The following is a 6,781-nucleotide window of genomic DNA, read 5'->3' as shown; positions in this document are numbered from 1 at the left end:
AAAGCAGCCAGTGCTGTGCGCGCCTCTTCCGAGGTAGGCATCGCCGCAGCCGGTCATCTTACCGCTGACCACTGTTCTTGTAACCTTGAGGGAGCCCAACAAGCCACTCTGGAGCTTCGCAGTCGTGCAGTACAAACTGCCTTCTGGCCGTCAATCCAGGCCATCAACCACGATCACAGATGCGATCGGTCACCGTCGCCGGCATTCTCCGTGAGCCCGAACCACAGGTGACCGTGACGTTCACGATTGGTTGTCGTCATACGAGCGAGTGAGGGCCAAAAGGAAGAAGGGAAATTGTGATTGTGGTATAGTGCCAGTCTGATGGCTCTTTTACCCACTCAGGGGGATTGACCGAGAGAAACGATATGGGTTTTGGGGAAGAAGCAAAATGTATATTTAGATATAGGAATGCATTAAATGTAGGAGCCTACAGAAATAAAAGTAGGGAGAGTATACGCAAGAAAAGTACAAAAAAACGCAAAAAAAAGTAGGAAGCAACTAGAACGGAGAGGGAATATAGTGCAGACAACGCAGTGATCAACACGCGAGTAGGTTTGAAAGTAGAGAGGAGTAGATTTAAAAGGGCCACATGGCAGCTGGCACGCCAGACTACCTGATTCCAGAATGAATAAGTGTCCCACACGGCAAAGATCCTCGTGGCATGATCCTAGTGCCGTCGCCTTGAACGTGTGGTAACCCGGCAATAGTGGCGGGGGACAATCCCACGGGATGGACATGTGCCGGCTGAGGATGAAGATGTGGCGCGACATGATCCAGGGAAGAACAGGGCGGACTAGCCTGGACTAGGTATGCGCAGCCGTATCGGCTGAGGAGTGGGCCTTGGGGGAACGGGACTCCCAGTAAAGGTGTGGTTTTAGGGGGCTCAGTGTCTTTCTGGGGTACCGCGGCCCGGTGCAAGAACCCCGGTACAACAAACGATAAAATTAGTGAAGCAGACAGTCGTGGAAGGTTTAGCCGGCTGCATTTGCCGTGTAAGTACAACAGTCGTATGGAGTAGAACCATCGGCAGGAGAGAAAAAAAATGATCGGATGATGGCACAAAGCTTAGAAAAGTCATCTTCTACCTTAAGGAGCTAGCTAATTTGTTGCATTGAAACCACGATGGGGGTATCAACACATGGTGCGGTTTTAACCCAAGCTAATCTGAGGTATTTGAACGATCGGTGTTGTGAGAACTGCGCGGGAAAAAACGTTTACGCGTACTCGCGCAGCAGTACGGGGAGAGTTGTATAAGTTATATCAGAGCATCTGGAGTTCTCTGCAGCATACATTTTTGCGTATTAAAAGTTGTCCAATACCGTACAGCTTGTATGCGCTACTCTGTGGGTATCTGAGAGTTTGTAGGCTTCGGTGTACGCACAGAAGATTGGGACTAGGGACCCACATTTCGTGTGGTTTCTCATCTAGGTTCACCTAGTCTCACTAGATAATGTTACAGAATATCGACACTCTTTTCTCCTGCTGTTCCGTGCCGCCGCCATTATCACTGGTCACTTCGCATCACGCGACATTTTTTTACACTGCGACAGTTCATGGGCAGTGTCATTTTGTTGTCTGCAAGTTTTCTGTCGGTCACCTGTGGTAGTCTCAGGGGTCTTAGCTTTTCCGGCCTCGTATGCGACTGCGCGCGACTGGCATCGTTCCGAATGCGAATAAAAGATAACGTGCTTCGCAGCATTTCGGCTGCAGAAGTGTGTCCGAAGCCGTACCGGGGGACCTATTCTCGACTGCACAAATTTTTTTTTTTTTTTTGCGTAAGCACGACGTAAGCAATCAGTGACGTGCTGCACCTATAGCTATGACGACACGCCGTGTAATTTGACGAGTCACTCATAAAGATCGCTACCAAGGTATCAAATATTGTGCAAGAAAGATATAAAAGCACTTGGCATGTACTATAAAAATTAAGACGGGAGCTGAGGCTGACATGAAAAACACATTTCTGGTAGTCAAATTTGGCGTCAACACCGCAAGGCGATCGAGTAACGTTGATCCAAAAGCGACGGGAAGGCGGATGTCGAGCTAAAGAACATCACAGAATTTTTTACCGTATCTATTTATTTCTATCAATCGCTTTTAGTAACATAGCTGGGCTCTCTGCTTCAATGCAAGCTTTGTTGCGTTATCACCTCCCCTGTCGCCACCACCGCCGCGCCATCGTCTGCTGCTATGTTACAAGTTTATGGCGTGATCACAGCAAAAGACGGCCGTGACCATCGCTTCTATGACACATAAGAGCAGCGAAGCGCTACGCCTGATAACCGCGTAGCGCACCGATGTCGCCAATTCACTCTTTCGTCAAGCTCGAATTCAATCAGCGCTGTAATGAACCAAATAGTCACTTTTCTTTTTTTTTTTTTCTCTTGAGTTCGTTAATGTGACCCGACAGCTTACTAGGACCAGTATGGACAAATGCCATACATTGGGTTCTCTTTGTCATGGAGAAGCTTGTACTGCCCTCTTATGTTGCGGTTACGCCAAACGAATAATTTTTATTTTATTGCCAAACATAAAAGCAAAATACTGCACGTTATTTGTATGCTCCATGATCGCTGACTTGGAAGCAGTTGAAACTATAATTTGTTTCGGTAGGAAACATTCTTTAAACAGCGCGCATGCGAAACTGCGCCTGCTGCAAATTGCCGCACATTTCGCGGCGCCGTAAGCCAGGCAATTTTTTGCCCTATTTTGCTTGTATTTTGAGACAAAAACAGCCGCCATTTTCAAGCTGTTACGTAACATTACGTAACTTTTACGCAGGCTGAAGTTGCCAACGCATGACGTAATAGTTCCCGCCAACTGTTTAAATTACGTCACGCTTTCTCAGCCAATCACAAACGGGGTGTGTATTACAAGCATTATTGTTGTTGAATAGAAAAGACAGGCTTACGTTGTCATGTCCGCTGCATTTAGTCTGGTTTTTCACTGCCGGCCAAGAATTATGCGCCTTTAGTAACGAGAAATAAGGTAAACTTTAGAACTGGTGTCCGTAAACGACACGAAACGTCAAAATGACGACCGCACACACAACCGCTTTGTCAACCGGAAGTACGTGACCAAAATTGAAAGCCAATCAGAAAAGACTTCCGGCAAACTTCCAGAATTGACGGCAATTTGTGCAGTCAAGAATAGGGCTCCTGCTTTAAAGATAGGGACCTGCCCATTAGCGCCGATTATGCCTGCCGAATTTGTTATTGCTTGTTTGGTTGTTTTTATTTCTTTACGATGCCACTGCACCGACTGCCGCTGCATTTATTCCCAATTTATCCGGTATATACGCGTTTGATCGGCTTGCCACCGTTGTTATTTCGTATTTCTCTCGGTCAATTGTGCTCAGCCTTTGCCGATTTACCCTGGGGGAACTACACACCTTTGGTCTCCTCGATTTGGCTACACTTTGTGCACTAGTTCACAGAAGTGCCGTGCAAGTGCAGCGCCAGTTCTTTCAGTGCGAGTGCAGCCGTACACTAGCGCTTTCCGTGCAGCGGCCGAATCGAGGGCAAAAGTGCACAAACGTCGTCTGCTGCGGTCCGCGTTTGCGCGCGCGCGTTGTTTTTTTATTCGAAATGGCGTGCATTTTGGCTGCGGCCATGGAAATTGTGGACTCAGACAGCGACGAGGAATTTGACTGTGCCCTTTCTATTGATTTGTGCAAAGTGGCACGGGTCGACCGTCACCGAGTGAACGGGTACTTCGAACAGGTGACAACCAAATACAAAGACTTCTAATTGAAGAGGCTGTTCCGGTTGTCGCGCGAGACGTTTGACAATTTGTGCGCGCGGTTCAGGCTGTCGCCGTTCTTCCCGAAAAGTGCCTCCGGTCATCCACAAATCACAGCAGAAAAGAGTTGCCTGATAACACTGAGCTACCTTGGATGCCAAACAAGCATGTACTCAGTAGCCGATAGATTTGACCTTTCGGAATCGTCGGTTGTGGTGTGCATGCGGAGGGTGCTAAACTTCTTGCAAGCGGTAAGCGCTGAAGTGATATGCTGGCCAAGCGCTACCGACATGGCCCGCAGCAAAATGGCCTTCCTGGCAAAAAGCGGCGGGAAAGGGCCCAGCAACACCCTGGGGTGCATTGATGGCTCGCACATCGAGATCCTGAAGCCAGACGAGTCCACTGCCTCGTATATAAACCGGAAGAAGTGGCCGTCAATTATTCTACAGGCAGTTTGCAACGACCAGAACAAGTTTTTGGATGTATTCATTGGCTTCCCTGGTTCTGCTCATGATGCCCGGGTGTTGAGAGAGAGAGCCCTTTCTACGAAGAGGCTGCAGCCAAGTGTGGCGATTGTTATATACTTGCAGATTCTGCGTACCCCATGCTACCTTGGCTTTTGCCACCGTACAAAGACAATGGCTCCAGTTTTTTTTCGTGGAAAAAAAGATTCAACAAGTACCACAGCCAGCAGAGGATGGTCATCGAAAACTGCTTTGGCCTTTTGAAGCAACGCTTCAGAAGACTATACCTTGTCGATGCCAAGACAATTATGCAGTGCTGTCGCATTGTTATGGGAGCATGCGTGCTTCACAACTTGTGCAACTCTGAGAGGGATTTCATTGAAGATCTTGCAGACGTGCCTGCTCATGACGACGTTGGCAATGATGAAGAATCTTGTGAAAGTGACGCATCTGCTGCACAGTGTGAAACCCGAAGAAGACACATAGCCCAGCATCAATGCTGAACAACATGTAAATCATCGGAAGAAACTGACAGAATTCTTTTATTTGCCTCGACTGCACACGAGAAAGCACGCGTGATCATTTTTTTGCCTCGACAGCAGATACAAGACGCTCAAGAAGGCGCATTTTTTCTTCATGCTGCTTTTGCTTTGCAGCCATCGCATCCTGCATTACTCTAATCAGGCTGCCGATGGTTGTGTTCCTCTGCCGACTGCCGCCTCTCGTCGGTGCTGTAGCTTCTCTGCTGCGGGGTGCAGGTGCCTCCTCAGCTGGTGCTTCCTCATCACCAGCTTCACCCACAGGCTCATTTTCTGGAAGCATGTTCTCTCCATCCCTGTTGCTTTCGAAATAATAAAAATTTCCAACAAACGTCACGCAAAGTGTGGGCATTTGTGCAGTGGATAGGTCAATGCACAGTAAAGAGAATTTCATTTCAAATGAAGTGATCGAATTCCCACGGTTATCCGGATGGCCACGCTTGATATATAATAATTCAGCCATACTGCCATACTGATGGAAAGTTTTACCACAGAAACATGCATGCATATAGCAATTGTGCCAGCTAACAATTCTGTAGAAATGCACATTAAGCGCAGTTTAAATGTACCGCAAGGAAAATTAGGACACATAGCGGGATGACATTTCAATGGGATTTTTTTCCAAAATAACGTGGTGCTGGAAACTTACGCAACAATCCTTCCTGGGGCGAGCAGTGCAACAGGAGCAATATGGTGCTCACGCTCCAAAACCTCTGCAAGTTCCCTGCCAAGAAAACGCATATTTAAAAATGATCCTCAGTCAGAAAATGAGCAAACAAAAGTGAAAGGTCTGCTGCTCATACTCTTCCAACTCGCACGCTGCAGGGGGGCGACCGGTTGAGCCATTCCTCATTTTAGTTTTTTTTTTTTTTTTTTGTAGGCGCGCTCCATAGTCTTCCATTTATTCTCCACTTGGAGTGCACTCATGGGACATCGGAACGCTGAGATGATTTCGTGGGCTATTTTTTCCCCCATGGCCTTTTTTGTCCTGTGAAAATAATTTACCGTATATTAGCACCGCAAGTGTGGCTACGATATATATTCCAATCCAATCTTTTCCTTCAGTTCCTTGTATTTGCAAATGAGGAACTTCGCCTTGTTGGCGCTCCACACACCGCTCGTTGCAGTGTCGGCGGACGGTTGTGACGCAGGGGTTAAAAGCTGACCAGCCGGCGAAGGCGAAGCTGCAGGCTGGGTCGCAGGCGGGAGCGGAGAGTGAATGGCGGCAGGAGGTGAGACCTTCAGCTGACTAGCGACAGCGGCTACCGAGAGCGTAGGGCTGGCTGGCGCTTCTTCGTGCTGGATGCTGATGTAAAGGCCGTCTATAGCACAAGAAAGAGGTTGCAGCGAGTTATCACAAATGTTTCTTTCCGCTCTGCCGGTTCTGCCTAAGGCATCTTAGACTGATCGAGCGAGCTTCAATAAAAGCTCATCTCTTGGTCAAAATAAAAGTTCATTCTCTCTATCTCGGTTTCACTCACCTTGCGTTTTGTACAAAAACGCGCTATCTTGTCGCAAGCGACCACCATTCTCATCTAAAACGGGAAACGCTGTCGCTTCCACTCCGTTGACAGACACAACTATCATGGTGGAGTCGGTGGAGTCGTCTGCTACGATGCGCACCAAAAAACGCGCCTAGGCGCGCTGCACCTTGCACGAGAACTCGCACAGGGGCTAGTGCAGAAGAACTGGTGCAGCACGGCGTCAAATCGAGGGCTGAAGTGAAGGTGGCGCTAGCTGCACTGGCAAATCGAGTGCGCGAGTGCTGCACCGGCTCAACTGGTGCAGAAAGTGTAGCCAAATCGAGGAGACCTCTTGTGTGGGATCGGAGGTGGGCTGAAGTAACAGTTTCTTAACGCGACATTGTTATTTGGCTAGGCTGGCGAAAGCCCGCAGTTGGCTGGAGTCCACCGAACGCGCACCCACTCGGATATCGTCCGAAAAAACTGTCCGCAGCTTCTAACCCTTTGCTAATGCGTTCAATGACTTCCACACATTTGATAGCGGGGGTAAATCCGAACGAATAAAACAAAAAAA

At 48.3% G+C, this 6,781-nt stretch overlaps 1 long non-coding RNA gene across 1 annotated transcript; it reads right to left on the bottom strand.

Annotated features, from left to right (window-relative positions):
• Positions 1-4,739: 4,739 nt before the first annotated feature.
• Positions 4,740-5,609, bottom strand: LOC144168067 (uncharacterized). The gene is made up of 3 exons (XR_013322155.1): positions 5,548-5,609; positions 5,394-5,468; positions 4,740-5,046 (listed from the first exon to the last, which is right to left on the bottom strand). It is a non-coding gene; the product is annotated as an uncharacterized LOC144168067 (long non-coding RNA).
• Between the last annotated feature and the right edge of the window lie 1,172 nt (positions 5,610-6,781).

This window comes from Haemaphysalis longicornis, unplaced genomic scaffold (assembly GCF_048455015.1).
Source record: "Haemaphysalis longicornis isolate Haplotype H1 unplaced genomic scaffold, Haemaphysalis longicornis Haplotype H1 scaffold_1, whole genome shotgun sequence".
NCBI lineage: Eukaryota > Metazoa > Arthropoda > Arachnida > Ixodida > Ixodidae > Haemaphysalis > Haemaphysalis longicornis.
Note: the sequence above shows the minus strand (reverse complement) of the source record. Positions and strands in the feature narration are given on the sequence as shown.